The 26,848-nt window shown below is 39.2% G+C and overlaps 1 protein-coding gene across 5 annotated transcripts in view; it reads left to right on the top strand.

The window, feature by feature from the left end:
• The window catches only part of erbin (erbb2 interacting protein), a 234,481-nt gene that overhangs the window by 15,770 nt on the left and 191,863 nt on the right, over positions 1–26,848 (top strand). Inside the window, exon 1 of one of the 5 annotated variants that reach the window (XM_073048162.1) lies at positions 8,634–8,712. The exons of the other annotated variants lie outside the window; for them this stretch is intronic. The gene's annotated coding sequence lies outside the window, so the exon portion shown is untranslated. Of the gene's footprint in view, positions 1–8,633; positions 8,713–26,848 lie in introns of those variants that run through there. 5 annotated transcript variants of the gene reach the window in all.

The following is a 26,848-nucleotide window of genomic DNA, read 5'->3' on the forward strand; positions in this document are numbered from 1 at the left end:
TTTAGAGTCAGAGTTCCAGTCTTGGGCACATGTATATAGCTTAGACTTTTGCATGTGCTGTAGTAATTTAGTATTGTACCATGCTGCTGCCGCAAAACAAATTATGGCGTGAGTGATGATAAACCTGATTCTGATATGAGTCTTTATTGTGGACTGAGTGCTGGAAGGGTGCAGGGAGAGGGAAATCATGGTTGGGAAAAGGGGAATTGAGAGGGGAGTGAGTGGGAAGCACCAGAGAGAGATTCTGTAATGATCAATAAAACAATTGTTTGGAATCAACTGACCTTGCCTGGTGTCTCCGTGCTGGGTGTGCCTGCACCCATGCCGCCCCCTGCCCCTGGCACTCCTCCTCTGCCACCTGTCCCACACTCCTGCAGCACTCCACCTTGGCATTCCCACCATTCTCTGCTCCAGCCAGATTTACAAACTGGTTTTCTGCTCCACAATGACAAACATAATACTATGCAAAAGACATGGGCACCCTAGCAATATATATGTGCCCAACACTATATTGTACAGAGCACAGAAACAGGCCCATCAGTCCAACTTTTCCTGCTGAGCAGGTTGCCTACCTGTACTTGTCACTATTTATCTGCTTTTGACCCATTCTCTCTAAACGACTTATCAATGTAAAAATGTCTTCTAAATGATGTACTGCATCTACCAGCCTATTCCATGTACCCAGTATTTTCTGTTGGAATAATTTGCCTTTTCATGTCCCCTTGCTATCTCTGTTTTACTTCTTGTGTCAAATTAATTTGAGTTAAATATTAAGCTTGATTAAATGAATCTATTTTATTCGGGGTAGCTTTTTTGCAATGAACTATCAGTAGATATTCTATACTCATTCTGTGTCCATTAATGAGTTCCATGTGCACCATGCTGTTTCTTTGGCTTGTGTAAACTGAATAAGCCGATTGTCTTTTTGAAATCAAATCAATGCTACCTTATTCTGTTGGGTTAGTTTGATTGCATATTTGGAATTTTTGAACATTTTGTGGTGTGTGTAGGGTGGTGCAGAATTCGAGTAGTGTCATTTCGTCACTGTGTGGACACAATATTTAAATTTGTTTATAGACTACTTTTTGTGGCTGAAACCTATCTTGAGATATAATTTATACAAAATATTATAATGACCAATTTGTGGCACACAAAGTCGCTTTTGATCTTTGTGCCTGACTGCTGAGGCATTGCTACCTCCCACTTTGTAGACCACCATCACTTCAAATGCATTTTGTGAGTGCTATGTAGATGAGGATTTCTGCCTCCACGATTTTCAGTGGAGAATTCTGACTCCCTAGGAGAAAAAAATTCTTGGCTCCCCTTTAATGTTGCAAGTAATTAGTTTAAATATATGCCCTATTTAACTGGAAGAAAATTGTTTCTTCCTGTCCGCTCCATTCAGACCCTTCAATTTTGCATATCTTAATTAAACCTTCTCTTTATCTTGTATAAGGGAAACAAGTCCACTCCTTTCTCATAGCTAAAATCTTCCATTCTTGGTAATGTCCTCTGAAACTTCGACTGGATATTCTCCAATGAAATCAGATTCTTTTTATCTTGTTTTGAGCAAAATAACGAAAAGAAGTCTGGAAACACTCAGAGGGTGAGGAGCATCTGCAGAGTGTAAAATGTTTCATGCCAATGTCTTCTCATCAGCATTGTCAAAACTATTTCATTCTCCACAGATGCTGCCTTATCTGTTGAATATTTCTAGCATTTTCTGCTTCTGTATCAGATTTCCAGCATAGATAGTTCTTGACTTTTGAGAAGATCCATTGTAATTCTCTAGCACTGGCCTAATTGTTATGTAGTGTAATTACAGCATAATTTCCATGGTCTTGTAACATAAATACCATAACCAATAATGGCAAGAATGCTTTGTGGCTTCTTAACCATCCCAATTAGGAAGTTGTACAATATTGTATTCCCAGTTTCCTGCTGACCTATTTTGACTTCATTGTGTGCCTTGATTATTCTGGGCCAGAGGTGTGCCATAGTTTTGGAAAAAAGTCTTCAATCCTGTCTTTTGTCAGCTGGTTTAAATTGAGATGTACAGTGTAGTTTATCTTTTTTTCTTCTCCAGCAGTCTTTGCCAGCTCCAACAGCATACACGATCTTCATCCTGTCGGAAGCAATTTAAGACTTTCAGGGTTGAATAGCAGATAGTGGCAAGAATCTGGCTTGTGCTACCTAGCTACCCCTGTCTCCACACATTGTAATGTGGATGCGACTCAGCAGATTGTGTCCCATCTTTTGAGTGCCTGAGAATGTTACAAGTTGTTATTGGTTGTTGGTGTTGGAGTGAATGGTTATACTCTGATTATAAAACTTGCTGACAAGTGCCAATATATTATTTAACTGTAGAGTTTGGCTCTTTATTTATTCAATACTGGGCATTTTGTTGATTTGAACAACTTAACCTGATTTGTTAAAATACGCACTGTATGCTGTGATTGCTGTGTTTACAACATGATAAAGGAATGCAAATAGGACTGTGAATGGTAGAGTGGACCACAGGACACAGATCTCGTTAAATGAGTGTGCTTTCATTTTTCCATGACCTTGCTCATTTGCACTTTAAAAGGCAGTTTGCTAGGTTTTGGCTTCAATCTGTTACCTCACTTCACTCTATACACAATGTCTTCTCTTTTCCTTTGCTTTCTTCTCCACCCAAGTTGACAAGGGTCATGACAGCATTGGTTCCATTTGTGACATCCATTTGTTTGACCCTATCCTCAAGCAAAAAATACAGGGATTCCCCTTGTGCTGTACTCGACTCTCAGTGTGTTTTGTATATCATGCCCCTTTGGTCCAATGTAATTCCCAGAGAAATTTTCCTTTCTCCTCTTTTATGAAGAGACCTATTCTTCCACTGTGCTGGCTGCACTTCCACCTTCAACAATGTTCACAGGCCTTCTCACACAACCAGGAGAGTTTTTGAACATTTCACGTACTGGTGTCTGGTGCTCCCATAACTCTCCAGAACAATGGTTCCCAGCATGGGTGATTTCATCCCTTCTCTCCCCAGGGTGGTGAGAGTTTCTGAGGGGGCGATAAAGATAAAGGAGGTATTGGGTAGCAAGGGGGGCAGCTGGAGGATTACAGGCTTAATTCAAGAAATGAGTTACTTGTTATAAACCAATTGATCCTCAGTGCCTCCTAATTTATTACAATGATCATGTAATCACCTTATCTCTAGCTAACCCACCATTATCTTAGACCTTACTGGAAATGCATTTTAATTGAAAAACAATGTGACACTTCTGTATTTGGCACATCATGAGAAATCGGGACTGAGGAAATCATGTTATTTCCAGGGCTGTCCCACGCATTATTATAGTTCACTACTGTAGGACAGTGTGAGCATGTACGATTCCCATACTCTAATCACGCAGTGGTGCATTTCCTGTGAATTAGGGTATGGTATTCAATGGGATTAAGTTCAGAATCTGCCCCTTTGAATTGTCTTGACTGTATTTCTCTGTCTTTGAGCTTTGGGCTACTTTACATACCCTTTGGCAGAGTCACGGTTTGCCTAAGCTATGATGCTGTCATAATTTTCCCCTTTATATCACAACTCTTGAGGTTGGATTTAAGCAATCGGTGATTCACCATGGTCATTAATCCATCATGAAAATGTCAGAAATAGATCAAATGGAAAAAGTGTAGACACTGTGGTATGTAATATCTGAAATATAGTTTTATACCAGCACCAAAAAACCACAGCAGACAATGTGTCAGTTTGAAGTTTTTTCTTCAAATGAAGCAATGAAACTGTCCAGGCTCCTTGACCATTTGAAGAGAATACTCTCTGATAAAGCAAACAAGAACTTGGATTATTTTCAGTCACTTGTGGAAAAACTTTAGAAATGGAAAACTCCTCAAAATATGCTTGCCAGCACTTCACAACAAAACAGTGATGGTTTGCATGCCTCATATGACATTTCATTGCCCATTGCTAAATCTTTAAAACCCCATAGAAGTGGACAACTGATTCTTCCAGCAGTAAGGGAGATTCTGAGTGGTTTTGCGTAATTCCCAAGACCAAATGATGAAAATAATTCTGCTCAGCGACAACTCTGTTTAGAGACAAATAGATGAAATGTCTGAGAATGGATAAGACCTATTGTGTAACATAATTAAGAAAACAGAATTTGCTCTGCAGTTGGATGAGTCAACTTTGCCAGACAAAAAGTCTTTGCTTCTTGATTATGTTCACTTCATAAAAGATGAAATCGTGGTTCAAGAGTTGTTGTTATTTGCAAGGGGACTGAAAACAGATACCAAAGGGAATCAATATTTAGAGTTGAACAATTTTTCAAAGAGAAGGACATTCTGCTCACCAGTATTTTTGCTTGTGCAACAGATGGGGCACCATCAATGACAGAACATCACCATAAGATTATTATCTTCTTGAAACAATCTATGTTTAACATTATTTATCATTTACTGTGTAATTCACAGACAACATCTTGTTGGGGGAAAAAAGCCTAAGTGATCAGCTACATAAATCATGAAATACTGTTATCATAGCGGTAAATAAAACGCTCTCCATTCTTGACTACTTTGAGAGCTTTGTATTGAGAAGGATGAACAGTTTGAACACTTGCTGTTTTACACCGAAGATAGATGACTCTCAAAAAGGAAACTGCCTCAGATGCTTTTATGCACTTCTCGAAACTAATAAAATTCTTCAAAGCTCAAATGCTTCATTCAATAATCAAATCAAGAATATTAGACATGACATCGCTTATTTGTCAGAATTATTTGCAAAGTTTAATGAAATTAGTTCTCAATTGCAAGAAAATGATGTGATTCTTATCAAAGTTCAATCAGTCATCTCCCCATTTGTCAAAATTAACCTTATTTATGTGCAAAATTGGCTACTTCAAGATTCGGGGGAGTAGAGTTAGGACAGATGAAGAGGAATTGCTTTTCCCAGACAGAATGTATCTGTGAAATTCTCTGCCCAATGAAGAAATGGAGGCTACCTCAGTAAATATATTTAAGACAAGGTTGGATAGATTTTTGCATAGTAGGGGAATTAAGGGTTGTGGGGAAAAGGTAGATAGGTGGAAATGGCCAGATCAGCCATGATCTTATTGAATGGTGGAGCAGGCTCAATGGGCCCGATGGCCTATTCCTGCTCATATTTCTGATGTTCTTACACTGTGCCTTTTTCCAATTTATGAGTCTCTGAGTTGGAAGATAAAGAAAGAATATCAGATGATGATCTTCAAGTATACTGTGCCCACCTCAGTAAGCTACATGCAGACATGTTAGAGAGATTTCAGGATATTCTCTTGATCCGAATTCCAGATTGGACAATAAATCTATTTCTGAACTCTTGTAATGGGGAACTGATCTTGGTACAAAATGATTGGCTGAAGCAGAGGTTCAAAAAAAGTCTTTCAAAGCAGTGAAACAGACTGCATATTACTGAACGTGGGGATCTGAGACTCCTCTTGAGTGACACCTGGCCTGATGTTGAGAAGATGGTATAACTGACCCAACCCCATCCATTTCATTGAAGGGTGAAAAAGCAACAAAGTAGTGAATAGTTGGACTACTGATATATGTTCTAAAATTATTGAGGAAAATTGTTTTTACGGTAATTAAAGAAAAAAGATTTTGTAACTTGAATAGTTTTTGCATTTTTTGTCACTGCTTTGAGTTTGCAGTGTATTTTATTTTACTTTTTTTGTAAATAAAAACTTTGTAGATTTTGGCCAGAAAGGCCACAAAAGTGCACTGGGGATGTGGTGTGGGAGCCAAGAAGATGGTAACCCAAAAAAGTTTGGGAATCACTACTCTAGGCATTTATTACATTAAATGAGCAACATATGATTTTGTGCCATTTTAATGGGCAGATCAAATCAAGTGCTGCTGGCTGCCGATCATAGCTGTTGACATGGCTACAGTATAGCTATAACTTTGTGTCAGTGCTATTCTTATCTGTAGGTTAGTAAGTGATAAGCTCTTGTTAGTTGCAACATTTGATACTACACTTGGAGTATCTACTTTTGAATCATTTGTGAAATTTCATTTGGTATTATTATGTTTTTGAAGATAACTGGTTACATTAAGATTATGAATCATCCTGATTAAATTGAAAATGGTTATATTAGGCCTTCTGGATCAAGTCTTTTCATATTTGAGCAGTAAATGTTCTTATTTAATGAACTCAACTTAAACCAACATGTTTCATGATCTCCTCACTCCTCCACCTCATGCCTGCTTTGCTATCAATTGCTGTTTGGATCAAGTGATAATTTTAATTAATGTGAATATTGCTTGGCTAAGCACGTAAAGAGGGCTCGTAGAAATACTTCGTTAAAATGGCACACATGTAAATCAAAATTATTTTGGTTTCAATAGTTGTGGGTTCTGGATCCTTGTTATCAGATACAAGCTGTTCATGACTGATCTTATACCTCAGCACCATTTTCTTCTGCTGACCCCATATCCCTTAATTCATTAATATCTAAAATGTTGCAATCTGTTTTTACTGCACATCTACAGCTCTAGCAATGGTTCCCTACTCACTTGTGAAGAAAGTTCTTGTCTCTCCAGAACTGCGGTCTCCTTGTTTTGGAGATGTATGGTTCAGGGCAACCTGACCAGGGGGATCTTCATCTCTCATTCTTCTAAATTTAAGACTTTGTTGAATCTGCTTAATCTATTGTTAAACAAAATCACTGTTCCAGCAATCTTAATATGGTAAGATTTTATTGCACACCCTCCAGGTATGGAAGCTAGATGTATTCGTTGTATTCAAGTTACACTCTCACCAGCGTTCCATATAGATATAGGCATAGTATCATAGCAGTTAGCACAGTGTGACATAGCATGCCAGCTGTAAGATGCTGTCTGTGAGGACTTTTTATGTTCTCCCTGGGACTGTGCGACTTTCCTCCAGGTGCTCTGGTTTCCTCCCACGTTTCCAGGATGTATGGGTTAAGGTTAGAGTTGTAGATGTACAGTGGCGATAGCAGCAGCCCGGTGACCCTTGTGGGCTTCCCAGCACAATCCTGGCTGCTTTGTTTTGATGGAAATGACACATTTCACTGTATGTTTCGATGTGTATGTGACAAATAAAGCTAATCTTTAACGTGATAAAAATGCCTCTACTTTTGGCCTCTTTAGTTTGATGGTTGGAATAATGGGCCAAGTGTCTGCTTGTATCTGTTGTGGTGTGACGCCTGTGATTGGATGGATGTACCTGGATTCCAGAAACCTTTCCAAAAATTGTAATTTGCTTTGACTACCCCCTCATGCTTTATTTGGGAATTTTTTTCAACTATCATAAAACAAAAATATTCAGTTAATCTGCAAATTGGCTAGGTTCATGATGTTGAGTGCTTTCTGCAAAGAGTGCTGAGCAGATCACTGGTCAGATGAAGTAGCAGCTGGCACTCAAGACCAGTCCTTGACCGGGTTTGCTTTAATGATGAAGCTTGATGGGATTCAGCAAGCTTTGAGGACTCGACCACTGTCTTTTAGTTGTATCCTTCTGACCTGCTGAACAGTCTGAAAACCAGGGATACGGCCTAATCTTCAATGGAAATCTGGATATCCGTCCTGCTGCCTTTAAGCGAGGAAAGCTTTACAAGGCATCATTCCATTTTGTGTCTTTTAATTCAGAGCTGAGAAAGTAGCAAAATGGGTTTTATTGTTCTCTTTTTTTTTACCCACGTGCCGTTGAGCGTACCCGCAAAATTACTTAAGGGGAATTCAGGCTCTTGTTCCTGATTACAACTCTTCCCCAAGTACATTGGGATGGACTCTAGTTTCCACATTCTTTTTGAGCTTATTGGGTTGGCTGGGAAATTAATGCTGCAGTGTACTTGCTTTTAAAAAGCAAATTTGGAGTATGTGAGAATATTATTTGCAGTAATATTGCAGAAAATGTGACATCATTGAAGTACTGAGCATGTCAGATTAATGGAGTTTTCCAGTGGCCAGAGTTTTTGTGTATATATAGAAAGTTTGATGCATTAGACCCATCTTATTGATGTAAACTGTTGTCGATTATTACAGTGCTGCTATCTGTATGAAACTGCTTTCTGCATGACAACTGAAGCTATAAAGTTTCAAAATTGATTTCTAGGAGATGTATTCCTGGAAGGGAATTAGTCTATGTAACACAAGGTACTGCTGAAATGAGCCTTTTTAGATTAACATTGAGTTTACAAGGTTGAGTGGGCTATGATTGTTACTTGAAAATCAAGTGCCCATCTTAAATGGTCCCATTCCCAGTGTGATGATTTCTTATAATAGAACATATTATTGGGATGTGGTGCTTTAGATCTTTGACTTTGGATCTTCCACTCTTTTTGATAGAAAAATTCAGTTGTTACAGTAGAATAGTAAACTTTGCATAAATCTGGCCAAAACGGATTCACATGGCAAAGCTGTAGTTTGATAACTACATGACTGATTGCGGAGATAATGCATTGCTTCACATATTATGTGAGTAGGAAGAGTTTATGAATATATAATGCCCTAGTCTGAAGAGCATCAATAGAATTTTTAATTACTATGGAAGTAATCATCATGAATAATTGATTTTTTTTTTGAAACTTGAATGTACACAGATAAAAGAAAAAGTCAGATGTTCCCTAGTTTACCTGAAGGCAGTGGTCTTGAGGCTGGCATATAAAGGTTGATCTGCCCAAGAAGAGTGAAAGTTGGAATCCTGGTTTTAAAGTAAGCCCTTATTAACAGTAGGAATTCATCAAATCGATTGTTATTGATGTTGTGCCATAATGTGACAAATTGCTTTAGATTTCTTGCTGATTTGATTTTATTATACTGTAATTTTTGCATGTGGATTTACACATTCTCCCTTCATTTCTCTCATCTTCCACTTCCTCCCCTCCCCACCACACTGAAAGTGTAGCTACAATGATTTGGGCCTGTGTACCTACAATCCTTCAGTTCTGGTAGCATCCTAGTTAACTGCCTCTGCACCATCTCTGGTGCATCTGCATCTTCCTGTAGCATGATGACCATTATCGTTTAACTTTCCCAATTTTTCCCATTGGTACTGGTGTCTCAAACTTCAAAGCAGGTTCGTTTCAACCTTGTCAGTGTTGTACTAAACAGCACCATACCGAAGGTGAATAATAAACAATGCAGTGAAACTTTAAACTAGCATGACACCAGTGTGTTCCTATTGTAAATTTTATCCATTGAAAGATTTGCGCTTATAGAAACGTTCACTCTTTGCCTTTGTGACAGGAATAGTTCAATTGAAATTTAATGGATACTGAATAGGTATTATAAAAATAGCATTACCCAATTTATTTTTCTTTTTTGGTGGATTGGAGATCAAACTGATTTCATACTCTGATGCAGTTCTGAAAATAATTAAAGGTTCTATTTTCAGCCGATGAAAGGCTTTAACTCCTTATTGTCTATTTGTATTTTGTTTCTGGACTGTATGTAAAACAAAGTAACAATATATGAGCTATGAGCCCATGCCTCCAGCTGGGAGTACAATCCAAATGTGTCCACTTTGTTCTGCAAACATTTCTTTTAACTAATGACATCTTGAACATATCAAATGTAGCAGTTCTCATCGTGATACTTGTTGCCTTTCCAATTATAAATTTACATTACTTTAAACCACTTAAGGAAAATTATCCTATTAATGTTTGTTTTTTAACTGCCCTCCCCTCCAATTTTAAATTGAAAGCTTCATTACTGTTTTGTGTAAGTGCTCTATTTGCAGTGCTTTGTAGAGAAGGGCACACATGATCCGTTAATGAATTTAGATGTTAGCTGAGCTGAATTGGCTGTTGTGAAACATTCAGTGACACTCTGTGAAGAGAAATTCCCATTGGAGACATGGCATAGCTAATGAAAAGCATATGGAATTAAAAGGTTGCATGGCTATGCACTGTTGCATGCTGTATTAAACGAACTACCGTAGTTTTCCGGTGCTTAACGCCTCACAAATGCGTTTGAGTTTTACTGATAAAGTGTGCTAATAGGAATATTGAGTTTAGTCTTTAGTTGCTGAATTTGCCTTGGGTTTTGGAACTATTTTGGTGATGAGCCCAAGAGCAGCGTTTTAAAAATTAATTCAATTCATAAAAAAGGTTTGTCTTAATTTGCAGTCTTTTAATGTTAAACAGTGGCATAATCTGGGCATTCCGTATGCTGAATCATGATCCGTCAACAGAAGTTTAATTGGATCAGGTACGTGAAGCCAACAAAAATACTGGATGTGTTGCAAAACAAAACCAAAGTGGTGGAAATTGGACTTTGGATCAGGGAGTGTGGGTGCCAAGCAAAATAACCTCACCTTTTCAGGTCCATGATCTTTCATTATCTGAGAGGTTATTAACTCAAACTATTTACTGCACACATACCTGACCTATTGCATAATATCAGCACTTTCTTCCCCAGTTACTTCAAGTGTATTTTAGAGGCTGGGTTTCCTGTGATGACTGATAAGCTTGGTAAACTGCCTTTCGCCAGACTTGCCTTTGCCCCACCGAGAAGCGCAGTTCCTGTCTCATCACAAATCTTTTACGTGATCTATCATTGTTGGGTGAAGATTCTGGAACTTGCTGTCTTAAAGCACTTTGGGAGGCCTTTATCACAACAAATGCAGTGCTTCAAGGTGACATGTTGCTCCCTCTCCTGTGTTGGGAAATAGCAATGAACATTGATATAACACTTCCTCTAGCAGATTGGTCCACCTAACCAATAAACAGTTGCCCCTTGGGCACCCTTTAAATTCCACCCCCCCCTCCCCACCCAGCATAAATCTATACTCAGTGGCTAGTTCATTAGGTACCTCCTGTACCTAATAAAAGTGGCCGTTGAATATATGTTTGTAATCTTGGGCTGTAGCCCATCCACTTAAGGGTTTGATGTGTGGTGTGTTCAGAGATGCTGTTCTGCACAACACTGTTGTAATGTGTGTGTTTTTTTTAAGCTATTGTTGCCTTCCTGTCAGCTTGAGCCAGTCTGGCCATTCATTGACGTGGACAAAACTGCTGCTCACTGGTTTTCTTTGCTTTTCTCCATTCTCTGTTATCTCTGGAGAAAATCCCAAGAGGTCAGTTTCTGAGATATTCAAACCACCCATCTGGCACTGATAATTGTTCCATGGTCAAAGTCACTTGGATCACATTTCTTGCCCCTTCTGAAGTTTGGTCTGAACAACAACTGTACTTCTTGATTATGTCTGCACACTTTTATGCATTGAGTTGTTGGCACATGATTGCCTGATTGGATATTTGCATTAAAGAGCAGGTGTATCGAATAGTGGTTTTATACCTCCCTGCCCCAGAAAAAGACTAACCAATGTCCTTATCTTTGTCCCGCATGATCTTGTACACTTCTATAATGTCACCACTGGGTCTCTTATTCTCTGGGGGTGGGGAGTCCCCAGTCTATAGTCCCCCCAGGCCCAGTGAGATGGGGGACTTCTACACCCTTTCCAGCCTCATGACACACTTTCTTCAGCTAAACAACAAGAACTACACATACTACAAGTGTGGTTTCACCAGTAACTCATCCCATTGTACTTAGTGCTGTTCTACTCTTGTACTCAGTGCCTTATCCAGTGAAGATAAACACTACAAATGCATTCATCATCACCACATCTACCTGTGTAGCAACTTCCAGGGAACCATGTACTTGTACCCTTTTGTCTCTCTGTCCTACAACACTCCCCAAGTCCCTGACGTTTATTGTGCCCTATTTCCCTGTTGCTGGAATCATCCTTACTGTCCATTATACCACAAAGCTTGGTGTTGTATGCAAATTTTGCTTAAACCATGCTAACTGTGTTTTCATCCAATCATTAATGCTGACCAACTCTCCACTATCACTCTGGCTCCTCCGCCAAGCCATCCTGTCAACAAAATACAAGCTTTCTGAATTTTGTCAACACTGTATCCAATGGATACTAGGTCTCACTTCCTGCTGCTTTATCTCTGAGTATTTTGATGTGGATCAATATAATATTTCAAAATTAACATATTGCGAGAAAACAGTCCATTAGCATTTAACAAATCTGTAATATTAATACATTTGAGCATATTTAGCATAAAATTATCAGACATTGTGGGCTTTCTGCAGCTGCTAGATTTTTTTCATGTTTGCTGTTCTTGATAATCCACATTATTGTATGTGGATGTATATCATATTGCATATCATGCCTTTGATTAATTTACAAGTGCATACTTGTGCTTCAAGCTGCCTTTTCCTCTGGTGCTCCTCCCCCTTCCCGTTCTTCCGTGGTCCTTTACCCTCTTCTGTCAGGTTCCCCTTCCTCCAGCCCTGCGTCTCTTTCACCAATCAATTTTCCAGCTCTTTACTCCTCCACCCCCCCCCTCCCCCCCGGTTTCACCTATCACCTACCACCTTGTGCTACTTCCCCCCCCCCCCCCCCCCCCCGAACCCTACTCTGGCATTTCCCCTTCCTTTCCAGTCCTGATGAAGGTGTGTGTGTGTGGCCTTTTCAGGAAGTAAATTTACAGGCACCACTGTTTAATAGAGATGGAAATTCCCTAGATTGGCTGGAAAAGAAGATATTGTTTAATAGGCTGAAATGTATTTCATAAAATTAACCTTTTTCAGTTTGGGAATTGACATACATGGTTGTGCCAAGCCTAGTTTTGTGGCTAATTACAATTTAAACCTGTTGGTTTACAAGTAGAACTGGGTGTCTGTTGATTACTGTCAGAACAATGACTAGAGTTGGTTGCTTATTACTCTTTAGTACTGGTATATGTTTTTTTCATGCTTCTTGTGTGAACCAGCTGTAGAATGGCTGCAAAAATTTCATTACGAAAAAGATTCTCATAATTTTCACCATCTTTAAAATTTGAATCTAAAGAAAGGTTTTAGGCAAAATCCTTAAAGTTATTGTCAAAGGACATTCCAAAGTGGTTTGCATTCAGTAAGTTATTTTGGAATGTGCAGTCATAATTACAGGGTTTGACGCACCAAACCCACACTTATAATAATGTGCAAGTTGTATTGGTTGAAAGAGTGAAGTTGGCTTGATAATCATAGCACAAGTTGCCTGAAGCTTTCAGCAGGGTAAGCTGCACCCATGAAGAGGGATATTATCAATGTTTCAGATGGTGACCACTCTTCAGAGTTTAAAACTTATTTTACAATTTCTGACATTGGGGTCACTGACCAGAAACAACTTTTTTCCCCCCTCTCTCTTACAAAGAAACTGGCTCAGTGCTGCTGCCATTTTCTGTCTGTTTCAGATTTCCAACATCTGCATTTTTTTTTACAATAATTTGATTGGGGTTTTATCATTTGTTTGGAATCCTGTCTATTGCACAATTGGAGCTCTGTTGAATATCTGTAAATTTGGCGCTCACTTTACCACTTGAGCTGATAGAAGTGTGTACTGGCAGGAAAGAGGAAGTCAAAATTTGGCCCAGATTTTATTTAAAAAAAACTTGAGTCCAGTTGATAATTTAAAAGTTTAAAAACAGAAGATGCTGGAATTAAAGCAGCAGTTCAGTTAGCATCTCTGGAAAGAAAAGATAATTAATATCCAGATGAAGGGTTTCAAACTGTTATGTTTCAACTATAACCTGTTCATCATTTTTGTTTTTAAGATTTCCAGCATCTGCAATTTTTTGTTGAATTTCCTTAATTGGCGGATTATATTGTTTTTCTTGTTATATTTGACCCATACAAAAATGAGTCTTAAATCTGAACAGTTCTTGGGTAATTTATTGTGTTCAGTAAAAACTAGGGAATGCTTTTTGGCTCTCCCAACAGGCATGTTTGTATTCAGTGATGATAAAGAAAATAGGTGAACCTGGCTTTTTATTTTTGAGTTGTTTAAATTAGTCAGACAGAATGTGGTTTTGTAGTTCCAATGACTGCATTTCTCATTTGGAGGGACAGACTAGTCAGGGACAGTGAAAATTCTCGCTGCCTCTCCCTGTAGTTCTCTATTTGGAATACTAACCTGATTCAACTGTCAGGTATTCTGGTTTTATTTTATTGCTCTAATGTCGATCCATCATTTGATGAGTGGTTGCATTGGGCTTGTGTGCAATTGCTCAGAGATCCATGGGGTTTTTGCATCATGACCATGGTTTATTGGGGTTTGGGGAAATAGCCAGATTGGCGAAGATGATGCTGAGTTACGTATAGAGGATTTAGTATATATCTGTGTCTTTTGTGAACTTTGAGCCTTCAGTCTTATGGAGGATGGTACTGCCACAGTGGTGTCAATGGTGGTGATTCCAGGATTGGCATCTGCTCATGAAAAGGACACTGAGCAGCTGTGGATAAAAGCAGCAGATCTCAACGTTGTTTTATTTGTAATTATTTTCCCATGATATTGATACTCTGAATTCTCTCATTGATCTCTCATAAATGAGTAGTGCACTATGAGGAGATTTTCACCGATTTTAGTCAAAATGGATAATGAATGTTGATTGACCATGTGTGGTATCTGGGCGATTGAAACCACTTGTAAATGCCCTGTTGTGAATCAGGTTATCAATCCTCTTATGTTGTGGGGGAGCCCTTCTGTTTAAATGTGCAGTGGTGTTGATTGTTAGGGATGTGATTGAGCCATCTGAGTTGTGGTTTAAGGGATTGTTAGAGTTGCTTGTGTGAATGGCAGTCATATATTGACCAGAAGTTTAAGTGGATCCCGAGTACAGAATGGGAAAAAGTGTATGTGGTATTTAAATGAAATGCAGAACAAAATGGAACACTACCAAATACCTCTACAGTACTATAAAATTGTATTAGCTCCTAATAGTTATTGACAGAGGAATTAATCTGCCATGTTCTTTTGACTGTAAATGAACAAAATCAGCACAGACACCCAGTGCAGATAATGGATTGCCCTCATACAGTGTTTTAGATTATTTCATCCTCCAAATCTTCTTTTTCATTGTAACATTCAAGATGATTGTCAATACCTTCAGAATTCCTAACTTGTTGAAGTAGTGAAATCATTTTGTTTTCACTCCTGGCCATTTCTGGCATCTCCAAGCCTGAATACTTGAAACTGCAATAAGCAAAACAGTTCCGAATTATCTTCCTGCTTATTTCTCACTAACTATCAGTGACAAAAATCACTGCTTTTTGATATATAGAGATAGAGAGATAATTATTTAAACTTCTGGGCAGTGATGATTTGATTCTGTGTTGGAGCTTATTGGTATCTGGCGTCTATGCATTAATGTCCTGCTGCAGGTGGACTTTATTATTGGTGAACTTATGGGATCTGACCACTATGGAAGGTACAGTGAATGAAAGCTGCAGTGTGCTAAAGGAGGCACGTTGAAGAAGCTGCAGAACCCTTATCTTCTGCAGTTCCGCTGTGCAACAGGAATGATGAATGTCCAAATGTGATTGTTTAATATTAATCACGGTTCATTCAAGCCATTGCAGGAATTTTCCTCTTTGCTCCAGTTCGCTATTTTGTTGCTGTTGATTATCCTCCTCAGGTTGGAGCTGCCCCTGCTGTTGCTTTGAGTTATACTTGTGCATCCACATCAGGAATGAGGCTGTTCTGAAGCCTGTGGCTGGATGATTTTAACAGAAGTTAGATGCTGCTCCAGCAGGCTGGTTATTGGTAGTGACTGAGGATAGGTGACAATGACATGGTGTGTTTATCACATTCCTTTATAGCATTACAAAATTGATAACGTGCAGTGTTTTCAAATGCCTCTGCCCTCAAATTTTATGCCTATAGGGATATTTTTTTTTGGTAAATGGTGTTGATTCGCAAGGCAGGACAGCAGAGCGAAAACCTTTTTCCAACTAACTGCTTTTTTGTAATAAAGGTTGTGCCCTATCTATGTTTTCTTGTGTCAAAAGACTAGAATTGCAAAAACATCTTTAAACAAAGATTTTTATTTAGGAATTCCATATTGATGTTCAGTGTTCCATAAATATTTAATAGAACACTGAAATGTACTTGTGTGTTTTGAAGTTGTAAATTATGTTTAAAACACTTACATTGTGAAGAAAAAGCATTTCAGGATGTTTTTTGTGTACTCTTCTCTGACATTAAATTTGGACCTTTGAGCCTTGAACATTGCAGGAGACTAACTTCGAAGCCATTGGAGTAATTAAGTGGAGTGTCATGTGTAGGGCAAAGGACATCTCTTCTGCAAATAAAATTAAGTTGATTAGCTTTAAATTATTTTTCACACCTTCAGTATTATACAGGTAATCAATCATATTTGAAACATGGAATGCTGCACCTAATCGAAAATATTTGGCCCCTTGGGCAATGTCACTATTCCATGTACATTAAAACCTCTCCCACTCTGTTTCTGTCCCTCTGTTTGTGACTTGATGTAAACCTTGTGAACCTTTACTACTTTTCACACAAAGTAATTACTCTATTTTGTAGCTCATAGTAACTGCAAGGATACTTGCATTGAGGAAGAGACGTGTCAGAAAATCCAATTTTGTGAACAAAATTTCGTTGCCAGTTTCAGATTCAGCAGTTTATTTCTCCTGCGAGATCCATTGAATAAAAAGCATTTTCAGGATATAGTTAGATTCACTGGGGTTGCAATGCAGCTCATGGGAAGACTTGAAGGAATCCATGTCAACTGGGACTTGCTGTATTGCCGTGTGTGATCAGTAATTTTTGCTGGGCAGAAAAGTTGTATCTTTTGTATTTAGATTATACGGCTGCTTTATATGCAGAGCCCCTGTTTGCATAAAACCATATCTTCCTTCAGCAGTGCCATCGGAGATGTATCAGTGAAGCTAACTATGACACTGGCTGCAAATACATGATAAGTAATTAACAATGTAATGCGGCATGAGTGAGGCTGGATTTTAAAGTGAATCTGTGCGTAGTATATAACAATCAAATAAATACTTCAACTTCTGGAAAATGTACTTCATGCTTGTATTAAATAGGATGTCTATTAGTGAATCATATTTGTTTGTTCAGCAGTCTTCTCTCTTTAAATTGCTTTACAGTGCATCCTTGTTAGTGAATTTTCACTGTTAATTGAGTATTAATACTTAAACAGCTCTTTAAAATATTTGGCTCCAACACCATCCCCAAACTTTAAAAAAACAAACTACACCTAAAACGATCTGGTATTTCTCCTAAAGCAATTCATGCAAGGATTTTTTTTCTCTCGAAGTGAATGCACATTGGAAGAGTAAATTAGAAGTCCAAGTATGTTAATAGTCGAAAAAAAGTCTGCCTTGAGATTTATGTATAAGCATGGAAGCAGCCATGGTGGCATTTAACTGGAGGGGATTCAAGTAGTGTTAGTGAACACAGTGGCTTCAGGAATGTGCTCTGCCATTTGATTTTAACAAATTTTGGAAGGATATGTACCCCTTCTGTTATGAAAATAGGATGTATACCATGCTCATGCTAGGCAGTATTGGTGGAAAGAGCAGTGGTTGACATTTTAGACTCCATACCTTTGTCAGAGCTGGGAAAGTTATTAATTAAAATTGGTGTGGGGAGGAAGGTTTTTCTACTTCTGAGGCTCTACCTCTGAGGCCTCAAATTACATAATTTTGTTTTCCAGACAGCTGTGAGTTGGCCACTTTTTTGGCTGCTTGCATTCCCAGCCCTGTATGAAAATGCTTGGATGAACCAATTGTTCTCTTCACTGCAACATCGCAGATAAAATTTCCTCAAAGGCTACATTCGAGTGGCAGGAGAATTGGGTAAAAATTCAAATGTAACTAAAGAAAATTGCTTCTGTATTACTATTTCTTCCAGCCTACTGCCTGCTTTGCCATTTCTTGTGTTGGATGAGGACTCGTTCCCTGGAATAGTGTTTTATTAATGATGCTTAAAATTGTGCTGTACCAGTGACGGTAGAAAATGATGACTACTGAAATGTTCAAGGTAGTGACATTAATCATGAGCATTGCTGTTGGCCAAACCAACATATTTCTGCATCTTGTGGAAGTTAATATCTGTACACGCTACACTGGATGCTCATGCAGAGGCAGCCGGAGCACCAGTTACTTGCGGTAATGAGGTAGAAATTTCTCAAAATGGGTCGCAGACTTGTACTAGCATGGTCAGTGGGGGTGAGGGGAGGGGGGGAGGAGGGTTTGCGTCAATACTTCAGCTAGTAGAAGCGAAGGCCCTAATTCGAAGCTGAGAAACTGAATAACACTATTAAAAGCTCTGATCTTGTCTAAGTGGAGGTCTGATCTACTACATTGACTTAACGTCTTGGTATTTCAAAGATGTAAAGTACATTTATTATCAAATATATAAATTATACAAACCTTGAGATTTCCTGCTTGCATACAGGTAGCCACAAAGCAAGAAATCTGAAAGAACTTAATTAAAGAATAAATAAAAAAAATAAAAGCCAACTCCCAATGTGTGAGAGAAAGGGGGGAAAACACAAATCTTGGCAGTGTGGAGGATCTGAGAGATCTTGGGGTCTATGTCAATAGGACACTCAAAGCTGCGCAGGTTGACAGTGCTGTTAAGAAGGTGTATGGTGTGCTGGCATTCATCAACCGTGGGACTGAGTTCAGAAGCCATGAGGTAATGTTACGTCTATATAAGGCCTTGGTCAGACCCCACTTGGAGTACTGTGTTCAGTTCTGGTCTCCTCACTACAGGAAGGATGTGGATACTATAGAGAGAGTGCAGAGGAGAATTACATGGATTTTGCCCAGATTGGAGGGCGTCCCTTATGAGAATGGGTTGAGTGTACTTGGCCTTTTCTCCTTGGAGTGATGAAGGATGAAAGGTGACCTGATAGAGGTATATAAGATGATGACGGGCATTGGTCATGTGGATAGTCAGAGGCTTTTTCCCAGGGCTGAAATGGCTAACATGAGAGGGCATAGTTTTAAGGTTCTTGGAAATGGGTACTGAGGGGATGTCAGGGGTGAGTTTTTCACACAGAGTGGTGAGTGCGTGGAATGGGCTGCCGGTGGTGGTGGTGGAAGCGGATACAATAGGGTCTTTTAAAAGCCTCTTAGATGGGTACATGGGGCTTTGAAAAATAGAGGGCTATGCGCTAGGGAATTCTAGGCAGTCTGTAGAGTAGGTTACATGGTCAGTACCACATTGTGGGCTGTAGTGCCTGTGATGAGCTGTAAATTTCTATGTTCTATCATGCAAACAATTGAATCGAACAGCAACATTCTGAACTAGACGTACAAACAAGCTGGATCAATTCAGCAGGTCGGGCAGCATCCGTTGAATTGATCAGTCAACGTTTCGGGCCAAGACCCTTCGTCAGAACATTCTGAACCAAACTTGAGTTCTCAGATCTGAGCCCTAGAGTAGGCCCAAAGCCTTGCTTATCAGTTCATCAGTAACAAATTATATGATGTATCCCAGTGATATTAAATCTAATTCGTCATATTAACAGGCATAGAGTACAGCGGCTGGGGCAGTCTTCATAGCTTCAGCGCCAAGGGGAGAGGAGTGACTATCGCGGAGAGCAAGCAAAATCACCTCTTGCCTCTGATCCAGACATCCTGTCTTTTCAATATTTCTTTCAAAATGGCAAAAGGTGACAAGGCAGTAGTAGTTCAATGGGCTCATCATAGATAATATTTCCTCTTTATCATTAAAACTATCACATCTCTGTATATGGTGTGGAATAAGGTGACTTCAGTGTTCAAAGTAAACTAGTTTGATTTAAGCAGTTGATTTATGGAGGGAAATATTGTTTAACCATGTCACATAACTGATTCCTCATAATGTTAAATCTATATCTCAGTCGGAGGTATAATCAGATTTAGCAGTCGAGGAGGGAAATCCATCAGTCTTCCAATGTTGAAAGAAGATTTAAAGTAACATACTTAGAACAAATACCAGGAAATTCTTCATTTGGATCAAAATATCGAAATGGTAAGTCATAACATGAACATCCATATGTTGGTTTCCAAAAGATCTTGTGCTGTTTACCAATATTACTAATAGTAATATCGCTAGAATAATAGCAAGGGAAAGGAAAATAGCCTTCTGTGTGGTCGGTTTTATGATTCTTGCTTTACTTCTGTCTTTTCAGCTATGTGGTATTACCTTGTAAGATAATGCCTCAGATGCCCATTTGGTTAAGATCCAGGGTTCTTCAGTCATAAGTTGCCATTCATACTTGTATGTTCTGTCAGTGCTTTCTCCTCTGATCTAGGTTTTCTCTTGTGCTGGTCATCCCAATTGGCCTTGGCACACAAGATGCTGGGTTTGGATCAGAATACTAACCTGCTTAATCATGACTTCTGATAGATGTTTAGGCTGTTGCATTTTCTCTTAATCCTGCTGATGTTTACATTTTGGTTTGGTGAATTTTTCTTTTCACCTGCCTTCCCCAAAACCCATTCATGGAGCATATATAAACACGGGATTCAGCAAATGCTGGAAATCTTGAGTCAGGGCAATAATCAGTTAATGTTTCAGGCTGAGGCTGAAGAGTTGACTGTTTATTCCCCTCCATAGATGCTGCCTAACTTGGTGAGCTCCTCCTGCATTTTGTTTGGCTCACGGAGTACACCTGCTGATTTCACTTTCCTTTGTCTAACCCTTTAATGTTATTAAATTTCATCAATGCATTTTCCTCAAAGTTATATTTGTCAGCTGACTCCGTTGTGCCTCTTTGTCCCAGTGTATCAGTTTGGTTAACAAGTTTGTGTATGGGTCATATAAGTGAGAAGCAGTGGTGGCTCCTGCACTGCACCCTAAGGGGTTATGTACATCACTTTTAATGGCAAATTATTTATTTTAATGCTTCAACTAATTTGCACTTTGCAGGACTGATTCAGGATGCTACAGCTTGTGAAATCTTTGAGGTAGTGTGACTATATTTGTTGTGTATTCTAAAGATTGGCTGAAAGCTGTATCCAAAGTCAAGACCCATGTTTGGTCGTTTTAGTCTGTTTGTGAGACCGTTTAACACTTGGATGTTGCTGCTTACCCCTGGCTGATTGAGTTGTGTGTGGAAAGGTGCAATAAGCTGAATTTTGTTTTCGTTTACTAGAGAAAGACCATCAACAAACAAATAGCATACTAGCCCACTGAGTCCACACCGACCACCCATTTACAGTTTTTATTTTCCATGTCATCAACTCTGTCTCCATGCTAGCATATCGAAGCACTTGGGACCATTTATGGTCGTTGGCTGACCCTCACATTTTTGAGATGTGGGAGGAAGTTGAGGCACCTGAAGGAAGCTCACATAGTCAAATGGAGAGTGTATGAAGTCCGCGCTTGGTGGCACGTGCAGGCAGGATTGAACTGGCCCTCTGGGGCTGTGTTACCATTTAGCTTTTCTGTATAAATTGTCCAGCTGGATTGTCTTAGTTTGATCTTCATGATTCTTAGAGGGCCAGCATTGTTTTTTTTGCAGAGATGTCATAATCAGTTTATTTTGGATTATGCATAATCTGTGTGGATATTTTGTTTTTATCAGAAATGTCTGCATATTATGAAGAAATGATTTTGTATGTGGATAGCCCTAGCAAAGTAAGCAAGGTGTGTTTTTGAATGGTATGTAATGGATGACTTGTTATCTCTCCTGCATTGTTTCAGTGGTATTTAATGTGCAGTCAAGTATTTTACCCTTTCAATATGTCGTCTATATTATCTGGAGATTTTTGATGCCCTAACATTAATTTGATGGCAGGTTCAGTTCAATCATAACTCAGTTCAATTTTTCAGCAGGAATTTCTCCTTTGTCAATGTATTGTTCAAGTTCTCATTCTTCATGTCTGGAACTTTTAAAGTAATTTTATCTAATGAGATCTAATTTAATCAGGAAAGCTTTGTTTTTACATGAATTTACATTGACTAAATCTAATCATCATTATAAAATTGGACTGTAGATGGGATTGAGAAGTAATTTGATTTATTTACTTCAGTCAAATTATTTTAGTCATTGATCACAGCCATTACCTGCAAGACCCAATGTCCTTTGCCCAATCCAACTGAGTTGCTTAGATATAAGTGATTTGCTAGCTATTCATAGAAAGCAGATGAAAGATATTATCAACCAGATTGTGTTGGGAGTTTCATATAAACCTGATGGAGCAAGTGTGACAGACTTCCTTCCCTGATGGGCATTACAGAACTAGATATGCTTGCATGATAGCTGGCTGGCTTTATGGATGATTTTTACTGATGTTACTTAATTGAATCTGGAGTTTTTAAAGGAAGCTAACAGTTTTAAACTACTTTTTCTCACTGTTTTGGGATTTTAGTTTGTCAGGCTCATTACTGCAAGCATCTGATTTGCTAATCTAGTAATTGAACAAGACTGATTTAAAGATTTACTTAATCAACTTTAAATTTCATACCTGTTCTGCTTAGAAATTGGTGTGTGTCTCTGGATCATTATTCCAGAACTTCTGGATGATTCTTAGGCAGTCCCTTGAGCTCGAGGTGTACTATCTTCTATTCTAGTTTTGTGTTCTGGGGTAGCTATTGTGGACTCTCCCATAGATGGGGCAGGAGGTGTTTGGTGGGGTAGATGGTACTTTTGTCAGGTAGTGTACTCCTGTCACTTGATTTGGCCTTATTTGTGCCTCTTGAGAATGGATGCTAGGTTCTCAATTCAATCTCAAATGCTTGTCCTGCACTTGGAGTAGTCATGGTACATTGATTCTTTTGGAAAAGCTTTGAGCATATCTTTGGATGCTTTTTCCTCTGGTGATTTTTTTTTTCAGGGTTGCCTACCTTAAGATTTAGCCTTCAGTGAGAACGCAGGCTCTTTGAATGCTTGGGACAATAGATCGAGCTCCCCCCCCCCCCCCCAAAGTTAGCTCAGAACTAATGGTCCCCCAGAATCAGTAATCTCTGCCCTGACATATTTCTGGCACCAAGGCTAGCTACGACAGCACTTAAAGGCTTTTGAAAAATGCTGCTAACCTTGTTTTGGCAAAGTTTTGCAAATTTACTGGCAGTTAAACAAACCAGTGAGTTTGTCCTCTTCCAGACCAACAGCATCTTTGTTGTACTCTGGTGGGCAGACTATTTTCTCACATGATTGTGACTATTCTACTCATTATCTTCACAAACCCTTCAATTAGATTACAGCATGTAGCTCCCATCCAGCTACCTGTTGTTTTACAAAACTGCAAAAGTCTTGGCCTCATGTATATACGTAGCTAAAGGGCCTAAGACTTTTGCACAGTACTGTATGTATAAACTACAAGAACCCTTGGGTGTATTTTGGCTAGCAATTGCATCCAGATGAATGTTATTTGATGTATGAACCTCCTGAAACTCTCAACTGGAAACAGACTGTGGGTGTTTAGTCCAGTGACTACATGCTTCTGGTCTCCAGGAAGAATGGGCTGTGCTTATCCAAGAAGTGTGGAAACAGTGGAATTCCTTCTGTAGAAAATGTATTCTGTGCATGCAAACCTCTAGTGCAGATTGTTCCTTTCTAAAGGTATGGAAGGCTGTGATCACACATGCATTGAAATTTAATCTCACAAGCCTTATGTATGCTAAACAGGCATTTGTCATATTATCACATCAGTTTCCACTCCTGTTAATCAATTGTTTTGAACTGTTCAGTATGTTGGTTCCATTGTGACCACAATAGGAAGCTGAATCAAATTATAAGTTCAAGATGAAATGGTACTGCGTTAATCAAAATTGCAAAATTAATGGATACCAGGAATTCTTGGCCAGAGAACCAGCTGGTACCTGCCCTGTCACAAAGAGCAAAAGTGAAATTGAGCAGCTTATTGCTGTCCCCCGCTCTCACTAGCTGGGAACGGCAGAGTTGAAATCTTCCCAGTTCATGGGTACTGTAGGAGTGTCGACAAAAATCGGCGTGTGTGTGTGTATATATAGCCCCGTCCCCAAAATGTAATGTACAACGTAACATGTAACATACAGGGAACTTAACCCTTAACAGTCTGGGTGAATTTTGCCTAATGAAATTAAGGAGTCGCTCCAGGACCTTATTTTAGCAGAGTATTTTGTCAGCACTGACCCACGTCCATGCCACACTAAAAGAATAGAGAACACCTGCTGGGTGGAAATACCACCACCTACAGGTTCCCTTCCAATGCTGATGGGGAAATCTCACTCTACTTTGTCATTGGGTCTGTATATTGGCACTTCATACACAAGCAATGTGGAATAACCTTCACTGGAATGAATGCAGAGGTTCAAGAAAGTGGCATATTGCTTTTTCTCCTGGCAATTGCAGATGGGCAATGAATGCATGCCCAGATCCTTAAAAGTGAATGTCTGTATATGTTAGTTTTGAATATTTTTAAGGAAGAAAGGTGGTGAGAAACTAGTTTGTGTTCCCTGCATCCAGTCAAACTGTTTGGCCAGTTTGTGATTATAGATCTCTTTGGAGTTGAAGTTAGTTTGTCTAGTGTATGTGCTGTAATATACATCCTAAAAACAGATTTTCCAATAAGAGAAAGCCTGCAGATGCTGGAAATCCAAGCTGCACACAGAAAATGCTGGAGGAACTCAGCGGGCCAGGCAGCATCAATGGAAAAGAGTAAACAGTCGATGTTTCATGCCAAGACCATTCATTAGGACTGTACCAGACCCTCATGAAGGGTCTGGACCCAAAACATCAATTGTTTACTCTTTTCCATAAATGATGAATGACCTTTTGAGTTCCTCTGGCATGTTATGTATGTTGCTTTCCAGCCATATCTTGTACAAAGTGTTGGTGAACTTTGCCTAATTAATAAATTGGCTGACAACTTGGGCTGATCCAGCAGATTGCAAAAGGCTGATGCTATTGAGAGTTGACATTCTTATGACTTTTTTTTGTGTGTGTGCCGGAACCTCAGCAACCACTTTTTTCAAAGTGGTGGTCTTGGAGGAATGATTCCGTGAGTGGTCCCCCACGTACTTCTCACAGCGCAGTGGGTTTTTTTTGTGAGGCCGAGTTGTGAGCTTGACACTCAACCCGGCACAGATGGAAAGCGTGTCCAGGAGTGGCCCACCTGGATTCGAACTCGGGAACCTTTGCTCCGTCGTCCGGTGCTGATGTCACTGTGCCACCAGCCGGTCCCATGGTATGACTACACAGATTAAAATGTGGGGAGGTGTGCAAACATCTCAATATTTAAAAGGAGCAAAAGTCATTCACAAAGGTATATTTCCCATAGTCTTTTAGAAACGTATACATAAGTTTGGTTAGTTTTCAGTCTTATTGTTACTGAAGAGAAACATAAAAGTCTCAGAAAGTTCCAGTGATGAAGCCCTATAAATCTTTTAATGCTCTGAGGCACAATTGTACCAATGTTCCTTTTATTAATTAGATACTGTGAAGCTAGGGTGTTGAATGGTGCATCTTTTGTTGGGCTTTTGCATGACCTTGATGTCCCTAGGTACTATTGAAGCATAATTGTTAATTTGAAGGAGAGGTAGGCAATTTGTATGAGTTCCCATAAGCAAGATACAGTGGTGACCCAGATTATCTGTTTTGTGTTGGTTAAGTATTGTGAAGTCCATACTCCTTGTATAAAAACTGTCCTTGCATTAAGAGCCAGTGTATTCAGTATGAGTAGCTTTTATTGCTCATTGCTTTGACATTTGAGATGGCACCTAACCTGAATTAACCAAGTGAACAACTACTGTTTACATGAGGTAATGAGCTTTTACTATGCATAATGTAGATTCTTATTTTGGTGTTAAACGAAAAGTACTCTATATCTAAGTATAGACCAAGGAGTACTTCAGTGACTGAAAACAAAATGTGGGTGTAGCAAGCAAATAGGAAGGCAGATGGTACTCTGAATTTCATTGTAAGAAATTTTGATTTAAGATTCAAGGGTGTCTCCTTGTAAATTTATACAGCTTCTTGCTGAGGTCACGTGGAGTAATAGGTGTAGTTTTGGTCTTGTTATCTAAAAGGATGTATTGACCACGGAGTGCAGTGAAGGTTCATGAAAATGATTCTTGGTATGATAGGACTAGTGTGGAGAGAGATTGGGTCTCCCTGGACTGCATTCAAAGTTTAGAGAGATAACTCACCGAAAGATACAAAATTCTGGCGGGCAGGATGCAGGGCTGGGGTCATTTGTATTCTCCCCAGCTGAAGAATTTAAGACTGAGCCTTACAATATCTCTTCCTCATGTAACCAGAGTCTCTGCTTGTGCTCTGAGAGTGCTGGAGAAATTCATTGCTGCAGTCTGCTTCACTGAGAGGTAGCTCTCGGGTATAGGAAGTGGTCAATGCTTTCCTGTGTCTCGGTGCAGCTTTATTGCCTGTGGGTGGTTTTGTACAGTGTTGACATGTTGGAGAGGAGCTTTGTATTAACTGATATTAAATTTAAAATGATTCTCTCATGCAGTTGAGTGACAAGTTGACCATGACTTGCAGCTGGGCCTCTGAAATAAATTATGTACTGTAGACAATGACTGATGGTTCGAAGTGCACATTGAATAGTTCACTTGTCCTGGAGACTGGCATCACTCACAAGTGTTGGAATGATGATGCAGCTTTTCTTCGTTCCATTCTGCATTGGGATTGGGTCAGTGTGAACTCATTGGTTGAGATCCAAGCTTGAATTCCATCTGGAAGCCAATTAAAGATGGAAATTATTTTCCATGACAATCAAACTTAAGAAGGATGCTCCACAGTCCCTTACAATTGATGGAGAACTTTACTGTGTTAGCTCTTGGGAAGAGACTAAAGAGTATTGAGCGAAAATCCGCAAGTTACGTTTTCCTTATAAACCAAAGATAGATTTGGGTTTCTTTATGCTACTTGCCAATTATAATGTGCAAGGTGGGTCTGGGGAAAAAGGTAGCACTGCCATGTGGTTTCCAGAAATTTTCTGCTGCATCCCATCTTAAGTTTGATATAATTTTTCACCAGATATCTGTACTAAAGGGACACCTCCTAACAATATTTCAGGAGCTTTATAT

The sequence above is a fragment of the Hemitrygon akajei genome, chromosome 6, assembly GCF_048418815.1.
Source record: "Hemitrygon akajei chromosome 6, sHemAka1.3, whole genome shotgun sequence".
NCBI lineage: Eukaryota > Metazoa > Chordata > Chondrichthyes > Myliobatiformes > Dasyatidae > Hemitrygon > Hemitrygon akajei.